This window comes from Hippoglossus stenolepis, chromosome 12, assembly GCF_022539355.2.
Source record: "Hippoglossus stenolepis isolate QCI-W04-F060 chromosome 12, HSTE1.2, whole genome shotgun sequence".
In the NCBI taxonomy this organism is placed as follows: domain Eukaryota; kingdom Metazoa; phylum Chordata; class Actinopteri; order Pleuronectiformes; family Pleuronectidae; genus Hippoglossus; species Hippoglossus stenolepis.
Genome location: NC_061494.1, coordinates 19,985,963 through 19,999,863, shown reverse-complemented (window position 1 = coordinate 19,999,863; position 13,901 = coordinate 19,985,963). Strand labels below are relative to the sequence as shown.

The 13,901-nt window shown below is 42.7% G+C and overlaps 1 long non-coding RNA gene across 1 annotated transcript in view; it reads right to left on the bottom strand.

Moving 5' to 3' along the window:
* LOC118119084 overlaps nt 1-9,834 on the bottom strand; it is a 42,448-nt gene extending 32,614 nt beyond the window's left edge. Inside the window, exon 1 of the long non-coding RNA XR_004698046.2 lies at nt 9,554-9,834. This is a non-coding gene — a long non-coding RNA (uncharacterized LOC118119084). The remainder of the gene's footprint in view (nt 1-9,553) is intronic.
* Nucleotides 9,835-13,901: the final 4,067 nt, after the last annotated feature.

Genomic DNA, 13,901 nt, shown 5'->3' with positions numbered 1-13,901 from the left:
TGTGCGTGCGTGCGTGCGTGCGTGCGTGCGTGCGTGTATGTGTGTGTGTGCAACATGAAAGCCTGAGAAGCGGACCCATGATCTGACCTCACTGCTTGTGTCATGAGAAACAACACAACATTCAGAAATAAACAGCGTTTCCCTTTTCCCAGAATTCCCAGGGGCACGGTAACTAAACTTCCGTCCATGCAGGGGACGTGACACCGATTCCTCTGCTCCACATTCAAACTGCACATTCAAACCACTGGAAAGACGAAGCTAGGTGCCTCACTCACTGGGCCAGTCCATCCATTTGTGAACAATTCTTACAGCGTATGATAATTAGTTTGATAGGAATGAACTCGTGCTCTGTGCAGATCTATCCGGAGGAAGTCATGGGAACTGGGAGCTGACTTCATAAATACACACATCCTCCCCTCCAGTTCCCACGCACGCACACGCACGCACACACACGCACGCACACACACGCACACACACGCACACACCAGATTCTAATGTTGTTCTGCATTATTACTAATGAACAGGATATGAGTGTTACTGCTGACCTGCAGATAATAAAATATTTCATTTGAATAAACCTCGTCCGTTTGAATTAGATTTCTTCCTCCTATGTTCATTTACAAGGAACGTTTACTTGCCTTTAGAGCGGAGAAGACTCATTAGAGACTCGTTCTAAGTCAAAGTGGAAACCCACCGTGACATCACCAGTTGGTTGGTGAGCTGCCATTTTAAAGCTTCAAGCATGGCATTTTGTCCAGAGTCATCTTGAGTATAAGTTACCATATTTGGATGGAGCCCACCCACCCTTTACCGGTACAAGCTGTCAATCACACACACACACACACATTGAGAGCTCTCATTGTGGGAGGATTGTGGGGGATTGAGTTTACGGATGAGTCAAGGAGAACCACTGCAGGCGATATCAGAATGAATCAAACAGTACACAGAACACTAACTTTAGTGTGTGTGTGTGGAAATTAAACCTTCAACCCACACATAGTCGTTGCTATGGGTTTAGAGCCTATAGATAACTTAATACCACCAAGTACGGGTACAACTTGTCTAAAGAGATGTTCTACATGTATTTGACCTCATAAGTTTTCTGTACGCCCCTTTTCCAGTGGTCAAAAACACCCATTAACACCCACTCACATATGGCTTTTATCTGCAGTGGAAAGAAAATCTGCCTTCAGTCCCGGATCAAATGACTTGGCAGCAGACACAAGTTTTAATCGGCTCCGATCGGCAGAGATGGATGTGAGACAGCAGGGCGAACGCACTAATTTGGAAAGATGACGAGGTGGAGAGAGCGCCTCAGTTTTCTGTGCATGTCCCGTCTCCTCCACCCAGGCGCCATCCCACCGCCATTTTCCAGATGTGAACACGTCTGAGCCGAGCAATCCCCAGCTGCTTCGAATACAGTAAACATGAACTGTCATTGTCCGGACATTTTCACGAGCTCACGTCTGAAAACGTCTTGAATGTGTTAAAGTTATAGGAGAAATTCATTAATGGATCTTTGAGAAGAAGTTTGAAGAGAAAAGTCGCATGTTGCTGACTCGGTGGCGTATCAGCAAGTTAAATCTACTTTTTGCACATTTTCTTTCGAAGCCCAAAAGGACACAACAAACTTCAGCCCTGCCAATAAATAAGCTTCATTTTTAAACACATAAAAACTGATATTAAACAGATTTAAATGTCTCATGAGGATCTAAAAAGAACAGAGCTGATCTCTACACAGAAACGCTGAGTCTTCCAAGGCACGGAACAGAGTTTTCCTTCTCTAAATGCCATATAATTCCTTCTCATACCAAGTGATTATTTATGGCTGGTTGGTCGTCTGGCTGCAGGGAGCCAGTCTTCTGCCTGTGTTACTGTAGCTGTATTATTTCTGACGTTGACAGAAGTCGGACGAGGCCGCGGCGCCTCAAAAACAGAGCCTCCGATTGTATCCGGCTGGATTCTTTGAAACACCAGCTTTCACTTCTCCAGGCTGTTGTGTCACATTATCAAAACACATGGCAGCAAACACAGTTCTCCAGTCATCTGAAAAACCGTATCTGCCCTGGAGGCTGCAGTTTGGTCCATTTTATGACTTTGATACCTTGTTAACTGTTTGACTTTCACGCTGAGCCGACAGTAAACATGGAGTCCGCAGCTGTTCGTGGTTTCATATGAGCCGGGGACCGGCGTATTGATTGAAGACTGTGAATAAAGACTGACGACACATCTCCACATTTTGGTGCAGATCCAGATCAAGGGCGCAGATACAGGAAGTTTTCCACTTTCTTTGACATTGTGAGATTTGGGCGTTTTGAAATATTTAATTGGTTTCTCAGGGAATAATTCACGGATCTTGATGGAAAGTAGCAGACGTGTTTAGGGGATTGATTTTTATGAGGGTGTCGTCAGATTAGTTTATTAGACTGAGTTACTGCTGGACCCTCAGCGGAGACAAAACCATCCAACCTGAGGCGTCGAGCCCGGTGGTCTCACTCAGACACATTTCCTCTCATCTCTGTCACACACACTCTCCCACTGGACCACACACACAACCCTGGCTCTACACACAAAAACCCCAAAAAAGCACTGACTCCTGGTGCAGACTTTGGCTCAGACGCTCCCACGTAGACACACGATAATCAGAAACACAATAGGGTCTCAGTCCACCCCCTGGAAACTAATGATGTTTAGACTCACGAGGAGGTGACTCAGATCCTCTGCTGCCTCTGACTCACGAGCCAGACGCAGACTGGACGCTCCCAGACTGGATGAGGAGGAGGAGGAGGAGGAAACAACGTTTTTAGGGGGGAAGATGGGGGAGAAATGAGAGATGAAAGACGAGGGGGAGACTTTTTTTTGTTGAGACTTGTCATGTTTGAGGGTGAAACTGGTTTGTGTTGCCAGTGAACACTAATCCACGTTGTAGATTTGGGTTTCCTGTGTTTGGGGTTTTAGAGTTTTCACATCACACTTATAAATTCTCTATGTCTGGAAGTGAGAATACAATTTCTGGATCTGCCCCCAGATCCACGCTAAACTGCATGTGTTGTTTCCTGACCCACATCCTTCCACCAAGTTCCGTGGTAATCTATTCACAAATGGAGATGAAAGCAGCCCCTCCTTGGTTGACGTAAAAAGTAAAATGTACATCTACAATTTTGTATAGTCGAAGTATAAAGTATCAAAAAATGGAAATACTCAAGTCAAGTACATACAAATTACAGTTACTTTCCACAAATAATCATTATTAGGACAAAAGAGTATCTCAAATGATTGTTCATGAGCAAATGTAATTAATTATAAGATGAAAAGTCTGCAAACATCATTTTGATAGTTGGAGAACGTCCGTGACTGGACATTAACTGATGTTGAACAGGATGTAATATGGTTACGGAATAGTTATAAATAGAATAGTTATTCTCTGCATAGAACTAAACTATATTCAAGACAAGTAATATAGTGACTTGTTAAAGTCAAGATAATAAGAAGCTGAAGGTCTGAGGACGTTTAGCTTCTCCACTGGAAACACTGGAAAACTTTAACTGCAGCTCAATCAATATTCAGCACACACACACACACACACACACACACACACACACACACACACACACACACACACACACACACACACACACACACACACACACACACACACACACACACACACACACACACACACACACACACAGCCACAGCTGTCCTCACTGTGCTGATCCACTGTGTGAACCAAACCCCGGCTGCTTCTCACTGTTCTCCTCCATTGTTGCCTGTAAGTATGTCAATCAATTCCTCCAGCTGACCCCCACCAACCAATCAATACCTCACATTCCCCAGGGGGGCGGGGTTTCAGATGTGGTATTTTCCTCTCTGTGGAAATGACAGAGGTTGGAAGGATCCACAGAAGCTGGTGGAGCTGGAGGTTTCCAACACACCGAGCTGTTATTCTGGTGACGAGGAAGACGCTGCCCTCTTATGGCAACAACCCGACCACACACCGCAGGCACCAGGTTCTGGGATGGATATTTAAAGGTTCAGTGTGTAGAATGTAGGGACATCTAGTGGTGAAGCTGCATGTTGCAGCTGAATACCCCTCAACTCACCCTCCTGCTTCCTGATGTAAATATAAAGTATTTAAATATAAAGGGTTTAGATGAAACACACTAGTGAAAACATCACCAGGATTATTTTATATTCAATTCCTGCCAATAGATCCCTTTCAGCTAAATGGTGGATCTTCTTTTGTGTATAAATATAAGATTGTTTCTTATACACACTCACAACCTCACACCTGCTGTATAAGTCAATATATTCAGTCATCTACAACACATATGTGCTAGTATATACTATATATATATATATATATATATATGATTGAAACTGTAAATTACCTTCAGCTAGATGCCAGATATACATCACATTTTACTTTTGCCTTTAAAATAAAGCAAAAAAAAAGAACAGATAAAAAAGTAAATGGCTGCCTTTCTTGTCTCATGACCCCTGCAGGTAAAATCAATGAGACGAGTGAAATTTAACAAACAAAAGATTGCATGTAAAAGTAAATTAAGAGATAGATTAAAGATGGAGAACTATAAAAAACGATAAAAGCTTCTGCAGCTTTCAAAGTGGAACAGCAGGTGGAGGCAGAGCGGTTCTGTTTGTGGAAACCTGAGGAGCAGAATGTAGGACGCTAACATTTTCTTCATTGATGAATATTTTGATTGTTCTCTTTAATTATTAACTATAAGAAAATAGTGAAAAACACCCAGAACAGAACCTCCACATCACTTGTTTTATCAAACTGCAAAGATCTTAATTAATTTACTTTTGAATGAGACAAAGATTAAACAGATTCTCATAATTTAGATCCTGGAACTAAGACCTTTTGACCATTTTTGATTGTCATGTCTGTGCCTGTCCACTAAGTGGCGATATAAGCCTGTATATAGCACATGGTGGTGCCTGTGGACCCACAACCACAGACACTCATCAAAATGTTGAGCTCTAAATATTGCACAGAACCAAACAACGTATAGAATTAGGGATGGATGAGGATAAGGATGTTTATTTCCTACTTTTAAGTTCAAACCTAAAACTTGAATGATTAAGTTCAGAAACTCAGATCAATTTATTGCTCACTTCTGTGAATAATATAATAGTATATGCACACTCATAATACTGTATTTCACTTCTGCTTATGAGAATAAATCAATCAAGTGGTGCAAACCCACAAGATTCATAAAAACGTGTATATTTGTGGTGTTCACTGCAGAGCACTGTGGCTTCGTAATTTTCTCTCACTGTGTGATCACAGGAAGCTGCTGTAGCATGAGCTCGCTTAAATGAAAAGCAGATATGTAAATGCGCGTTAGTTTTAACAACATTTGTTTGCATGCAAAGATAAGCAATCAACGCATGGCAACATTTTTTTCTGAACAGAGTTTCAGACTCCACCATCACCACTTCCTCTGCTGTGAAGCCACTAGCTGGGTGCAGAGCTTTACTGGAAACCAGTCGCTCTGACTAAAAACTGCACAGGAGTCGTGTACGGTGCACAAGCGGCAGCCGTTACGTTACCAATAAACTGCAAAGTGTGAGAGACAGTTAACCCCTTGGTGGCACATCTACGCAAGAACTGTCGCACATCCTCCATCCACCCATCTACACCCTGAGGCAGGGTCTTACTGAAAAACCAGTAGCGTTAACTGTAAACCACTGTGGTCGCCCAATACAAACTGCACACTCCAAAAAAAACCATTTGTGTATTATCGTTGTGAGTGAACTCTTATTGCGGCGATTATTACAAGAACACTGCGAATTCATAGAAGAGGATTTGTTCCAAAGTTCAGGTACATGTGACCAAATAGAATAAAATGTCACTGTAGTTAAACCAGGCAGGATGAACGCAAAGTTTTCTAGCTTCACTCTGCAGACCGTATAGAAAAAGCTGGACTCAAATAAAAAGTACACTTAGTAACTTTGTCTCAAAGGCAGTTCTAGGTAGTTCTAGGTAGTTTTTATCACACTGATATATGTTCAAGTGTCAATGTTTCCAGTAACTTAGGTTTTAATTATTTAAATGACACTATAAAAGAAAAAGAGTGGATAAATGGGATCTTGCTCATCTGATCCCACTGCGCAGACTCCAAACGCACAAGATGGCAGCTCTCGTATCCGGGATATCTGGGATTCATTTCTGATAGCTTGAAGAAGAACAGACGTGTCGTCCATCTTTATTTACAGTCTACGGGAACAACACTGTTGTGTCTCTAACAGTTTTTACCTTTTTCACCTCCTGTCCGGATGATATTCAACATTTCATCATCGTCTCAATTAATTAAAATGCACAAGCAAATCAGATGCAGAGTCTTCAGAGTTCCTTATGCCAACAGAAAAGCTTGATAAGCTCTGCATGAGGTCCTCTAACAGCCTGTCTCTGTAGCAGAGTGTTCGGCAGAGACAGTATCTCCAGTGAGTTTCCTCTTCCTGGTTTGAAAACACTCTATCTGACCTTTTCTTAGTCTGAGTCTTCAGTGTCTCAGGGTGAATCTCCTCAGACCTCACTGACCATGAGAGCAAAGGAATGTGCAACATGAGTTTGTATAAAGTCTAATTGTTCCTCTCCTCGGAATCTGACACTAACCCGAGTCTCGCCGTTTGTGTGCAACCGATGAAGTTGAACTTGAAATGAACTTCACACCTTTGACTCTCAACTTTCTCTGCAGCTTCTCCATGACAACATCTCTCTCATGTTAGTTTTCCTCTAATTTGCCTGTGCGCGGATACACAGAAAACAAAGCAGCCTATAATCAGCCGGTTCCTGCTGCATCACCCTTGTGCACCGACACAACTCACAACACACACAGCTAAATATCACTCAGATACTGGAGAGGGCATTCTTACCTGCTGCCATGGCAACTACAATTACTAAATGGTAAATGAATTCCTGCAGGGCTTCTGGTTTTATAGAGCAGACAAAGCCACAGATATAATGAGTGAAACTTTTTAATTTCAATTTATAAAATGTAGAAAAGGTGGAAGAGGTTCTAAATGGGGCTGATCTACGTTAACAAACTCTGCACTCAAATTGTTTAACTACAAACATTAATGGTTTTGTCACCTCCACCAACGATGCTACACTTGCACACGTCCCTTTGCTTGTTGGTTTATTTTTGAGCGAGATTACGCAAATGTTACTCAATGGATTACAGATTACGATCCACGGATTTGTTTTAACTTTGCATATTTTAAAACATTCTTTAACATTGTGAAACGGGGCAGTTTTTGGACATCTTCAACATTCAGGCACAGCTACAGAACTGATTACTATGAGTGTGAGAAATTTGGTGCAGCTTGTCTGTTGTGCCTCGGAAGGGCAGGTCTCTGAAACTGTACTTCACACGTAATCTCTCATCTTGTTCCTGCTCCACACAGAATGTGAGATCAGTTGACATCAGCCAGTGCGTTCGTTTTCTTCTTGATAAGCATCGCACGTAAGTTGCTGGCGATGCAAAAATGATGAAAGTGACGAGAGGAAGCTGCAGCTGAGGTCACCAGGAAGTACAATGAGGAAACGACACATGCACACACACACACGGCTTAAAATGCATGATCTCAAAGAACAAGCCTCTTTGAAAATAAAGGTTGTAAAAATACAACATGCAAACTCACTCCCTCCAAATGTATCTCTCTCTCTCTCTCTCTCTCTCTCTCTCTCTCTCTCTCTCTCTCTCTCTCTCTCTCTCTCTCTCTCTCTCTCTCTCTCTCTCTCTCACACACACACAAGCATACACCCACACTCGCTCTCTCTTCCTCCCTCACACTCACTGAAGTTTCTGCACATATCCGGGTCGACAGCTCTCTGCCTCTCAGGCTCCAGCCACATGAATGGAGAAAACAGGGACAGGGAAACCCCAAGTCACTCATTCTGAAACTTTTAAACACACACACACACACACACACACACACACACACACACACACACACACACACACACACACACACACACACACACACACACACACACACACACACACACACACACACACACACACAATTTCTTTAACTCCTTAGAGGTCAAGTGTGTAACAGTTAGGATTTTATTTATGGGCAGGAATGTAATATAATATTCATAATAATGTTTTAATTCGTGTATATTCACCTGAAACGAGCCTCTTTGTGTTTTTTGGGGGGTCCTCTAGTTTCTGCCATATTGCACCGCCATTTTTCTACAGTAGCTCAGACTGGACAAACCAAACAGTGGCTCTAGACAAAGCGCTCCACTATTTAATATTACCTTCAGGCCACAGTGGAAGGGTTGGGGGGGAGAGGTGGGGTGTTAAACCTTTAGGTTCCCATTGGAGAAGCTATTTTATAGACAATTGAAAAGTCTGCACAAAGTTGTGTCGCTTTCTCATGTCGCCACGAAGGCGAACTCGTAGCCAACGGACCAACTATGTCAAGAGAAAACAATCATGTACAAACAAGAGCGAACACAAACAACGCTGGAGGAAATGAAACCAGTTTGACGACAGGGAAAAATAACTCAAGGTCCACTTCGGCCTTCAAGGTTTCTCTGAGTCAAACCTCCAGGTTCTCATCAGTGAATAAGCAAAAAAAAAACCCATCAGCTTTTCCCAGATCAATGACGACAGCGAGAAAACCTAGAAAGAAGAAACCTATCGACTCTTTTTAGATTTGGCTGAAACCATCATTTTTCCAAATGTCTACAATGAACCGAAATATGGGAAATTAAAACATCTGCAGCCCAGGAGCGGAGGAAGATAGTGTGATGCAACCAACAGCACCAGAACATCTACTAAATGGACCTTGAGGCAAAGTCAGAACATCTAACTTTAGGTTTGTTTCACTGTAACTTAGCCTAGTTTGACTCAAACTAAACCCTCAGCTCCATGTGTCTGGTTGGTCCTCGTGTGTTTTCTGTCCTAACTCTGAAACCTGCTCTACACTCCGGCTCCAGCAGTTCAAAGGTATTCAAGTGACGCCCACTACATTCTTAGTGAGAGGCTTTTTTCCTTCCAAGAGGTGACGCCCACTAACACATACCTCAGACCATAGAAAGATGATCGAGCTCCACAGGAATGTTTTCTGCAGATTGATGATGATGATGATGGCAAGAATAAAAACCGGGTGCACGCTCCTCTGTGGTGCGTGTGGCTGAAAGCGCACAGCAGGAGGTGGACAGCTGAGCCACCGTGTCACAGAAAAACTGTCTCCGGTCGAGTCATTCATTTATCATGTTTTTTTTAAAAGATACAAAAGGAAGAGGAAGGTCGGGCTACTATCTCTGACTGACACCGCTCACTTCCGTCTATCTTTGCGCAAACCGCCTATTACGCATGAGCCTGTGCGCGGCCCCTACACGTCTCCAAACTTTTAAAAAGTTTTAAAGTATTCACCATTTCTACTCTGTCAATAAAAAAAGTTTGGAAATGTGTTGCACAAATTCAGTTTTATACATTTTTTGTTATCAAAGTTACAGCCTGGTTCCAGAATGTGGTGTTTAAAGTCATGAGAGAAAAAGAAGACTCACCCCCTCATCGTCACTGGCACTCAACACGTCCTGTCTTTCACTTTTCTTTTTTCAAAACTCAGTAACGTTGGCCGAGGCGCGCATGTGCACCAATTGTACACCTGACAGCTCTTTCTCTCTTTCACTTTCAAACGTGTTGCCGTGCGTAATAAAAGCCATCCCGACGCACTGGGAGCCATGTGCGCTCCTCCTCTGCCTCTCTCTAAACTTTCTTCACTCCTGCACCAGGGCTTGTTCTCCTCCGCTGCTCCTCCATTCATACTGAGGAGGCTGCGAGACTTGCACCCTGATACATTTTCGGATTTTTCGGTCACACCCACCAGCCCTTCCCTCCGTGCTGCACCATGAATGGACTTCTGTTTGTCATCACTGTAGAACTAGATCTCTCACACACGCACACGCACACGCACACAGGAACATATTGTAAAGTACACTCACGAAGGCTGAAGGTACACACACACACACCTGTCACTGACCTTTAGGAACAATGGGTCTCAGTGGGTAGGTTCACTGTGTGTGGGCAGCCTGTGGAGTGACACACACACGTACGCTGAAGCAATGGGAACTAAGTGGAAATAACAAATGTACGGAAAGTGTCTGGAAAAGCATTTTTAAAAGGTTAATATTTCCAAAGAATAACTTATCCACCCACCTACCTTCTGCTTTCACCGTGTTGGTCATTTTCTTTCCATCTGAGACTCACACCAGTGTGAAGTAAACCAAATAACCTGGGTTCGAAGCTGCCGGGGTCTTTCTGTTTGGAGTTGTTCTCCCTGTGTCTGTGCGTTTTCTCCAGGTACTTTCCTTCCACAGTCCTACGACAGTTTAGAGTTAAGTGGAGACTGGAAAGTCCTCGTGGGTGAGACTGGAAATGATTGTTTGTAAAGTCTGAGAAAGAACCTTGAGTTTGAAACGTCACTTTGGGAAATAAACCCCTTCACGGGAGCCTTTCGTTTTGTGCTTTTCTTATATGTGATATAGAAATGCAATATGCTGAAAGTTGCAGACCCCCGTGTCCTTAATGGACAGTATATAGATAATTGATGGATATCGTAAAAAGATCTTAAACCACACACAACAATGAACATGTAAAATACAACACAATAAAGCCCCAAACTTATTTTCAGTGTAGTTTTTAAAATGTCATTGTGGGTGTGTGTTCAGAGTGAGGATTACAGAGGCCTGTTCGCCGGTCCTTCAAACCTTTGAAGGACCAAGAAACTTCAAAGGTTTCATTTACTCATCCCAACTTCCACAGTTTACTCATCCTCCTCAACAAATGAATACAGAAGATATAAATATATTTAAAGAATAAAAAAAACATTCAAACCATATTATGAAAAACTATTCAAATGAAAGGACCATGAACATCTTGATAGAGGATTTCTGTCTTCCTTCTTCCTCCCGTGCCCTTTTATTGTTAATAGAGGACATTCTGCAGACGTGTAAAAACTGTCATACATAAAGACTGAGGGTTGTCAGAGCATTTTCACAATGCACACATGGGGAAGTAAAAGCAGAAGTTGCAGTAAAAGCTGGGTTCACTTCCCTGCAGCTAGTTTCGTTCAGCTCTCGATGCCTTGCTCAAAAGAAGCCACAGTCTTTTAATAGAGGGCAACGCTCTTTATGTGTGGACGTCCCCGGCCTCCCTCAGTTCAGGCTCTCGCTCATGTCTCAGTGTGATGGATACTGTATGTGTGAGGAGTCATGAACTGAAACGAACCCGGGTTTGGAATTTGATTAAATTCTGCATGAGGAAATATCCAGTGAGGATTTACATAATTTCTCACCGAGTGCAAATTGTGTGGAAACATGTGATCTGAGCCAACCGCTGCTCTTAGGTTTGACCCTGTGTAGAGAAGTGGACGTTAGAAGAGAGGGAAGTACAGATGTGGTGTCAGATGTTTCAAAAAGTTTGCCCTCCCGATTTTCTTTTCTGCCATGGGATGATCAGGGCCCACCAGGGGGCGCAAAACAAAGACTCCAAAATACTACGATAAGATGTAAAATGATGACGAAATGAAGAAACGAAATATGAGAAAATGACGACAAAGTGACAGAACAGCCCCAGAGACAAAACGAGAACGAGACACAACAAGAACAACAATTAAGAGACACGAAATTAACGAAGATCAAAAAAGAGACTCATAATAACGACAGAGACACAAAAATAAAACACGACAAACAGAAAGAAAGAGACAAAGAATCACCAAACAAATGGACGACAAAGAGACAAAATGATAATGAAAAAACACAAAAAACTGCAACGATCAAGGTTCAAGTCCTCCTGCAGTGGCCGTAGGTTCGATTCCGACCCGGCCCTTTGCTGCACGTCTTCCCCACTCCCGTTCTGTCCGTATGAGTAGAGGCCATAGTGCCCAAAACTAATATGAGATCAAAAAAAATGAATGCAAAGAGAACGACGACAGAAACAAAATAATCAGAGAAGCAAAAAAAATTAAAATGCTACTACAAAGAGACCATGAAGACACAAAATACAACAGAAGAGACTTAACATGACCACAGGGAATCAAAATAAGAACAAAATGGCCACAGACGCAAAACCACCTCAAAGAGTTTTAAAATGAGACGGAAAAACGTCCACAAAGAGACACAGAGTGATTATAAACAGGTTTTATCATCTGCTGTTTTTTTTTTTTGTCTGTTTCAGTTTGAGGAGCTGTGACGACGGGACGAGGCCTCAAAGGAGTCGACGGTTTGACTCCTTGGTCGTCTGTAGTTCTAAACTTAAAGTCCTTCAAAGTGTACTTTTGAATACGAGTTATAACTTAATGCTCGTGAGTCCTTAGTGTGTCTGTGTGGACAGTTCACATGTGAGAAAAAGCCACAGGGCTGGAGGGCGTGTTCACTGCGACACACTTACTTTGTGTTATTGTGGAAACAAACACCAGAGGATTTTTTCGAGTAGACAGCAGCGCTGATTTTCCCACAGAATCCATAAACACAAACAGACAGAAAGAGAGAGAGACACACACACATAGAGAGAGACAGACACACAAACAGAGACACACACAGACAGACACACAAAGAGAGACAGACACACAGAGAGGGACAGACAGAGAGACAGACACACAGACAGAGAGAGAGACAGACACACAAACACAAACAGAGAGGGAGAGAGACAGCACAAACACCGGACTGTTTCACAACACATGCCTCCGAGTTGTCTGGGACCAAACACAACTCCCACACCATTACACAATGTCACATTATGTTTGGGCATTTAAATCTGATCCAGAGCGACTTACAACAAATCCAGCTGTGGAGATGTTGTGCATCACATGTGGACAGAGAGACCACCCTGGAGCTGCCAACTTTGACTAGTGAGCCTTTTGACTTAATGTCACTAAAAAATGTTTGTCTCAGCAACAACTTAGGTAAATATTAGATGTTTTTGAATATATATATGTAGGTTAGTGGTTATTAAGCTTCGAGACAGGACGTCTAACGGTATAAACGCTGCCAACGCTACAAAAAAACTGGACACGCCACGATGTTGTCACATGTCATATCATCATTTAACTTTAGGACCAGCTGAAGTTGACAGGAAATCGTTGACTGTTTTTTTTTAGTATCTTGTGATGAGACCTTCCAGCGAAAAACCACAGAATCTGTCATTTTAGCACATACCCCGGAATCAACATGAACTAAAGTACAGATGGAACCATAACACAGTTTTCTGAGTTTTCACAGTATTCAGTACTAGCGCGTTAGAATCTCTGAAGAGCATAATCCTCTTCGTATCTTTGTCCCTGAGGAGCATCAAACATGTTATCGGAGGGTATTTCCTGAAGTCAGTTTCAGTTTAGTTTTGAAATTAAAACTTTCAGTATCTTGTAATGAGCTAAATCCCTTTCAACACAGGCTCCAGACTTAATGTCTCTTCGTCGGCAGCGAGAAAAAGTTTTTTTTTTACAATCCTCATCATCCAGCCTTTATGTCAGAACACACTGTGGCCCTGCGGCATCACAGCAGCCGGGACACAAGCAGCTCACACAAGCACAGGAAAGAGGAGCAGTCTGTGAGGAGAGCCGTCAGCGGAGACTCCAGGACCATTAAAACCTCAGGACTTTGATCATCTTACAGACGCCCAAAGGCCCGTCCCAGTTCCCCTTGGGTCCGGATCCTCAGTTTACTGGTTAATTTCATGTGGCAATTCCCCAGGATGTTTGTTGAGACACGTCGATTGAACATGTCTCCAGGAAACCACACACACACACACACACACACATTATCAACCAGATAATAAGATAAACACACAGAAGGACAAATTACACTGTCAGACACTGGAGAGCAAACTTTAACATGATGCTTCATGGGAGGTCAG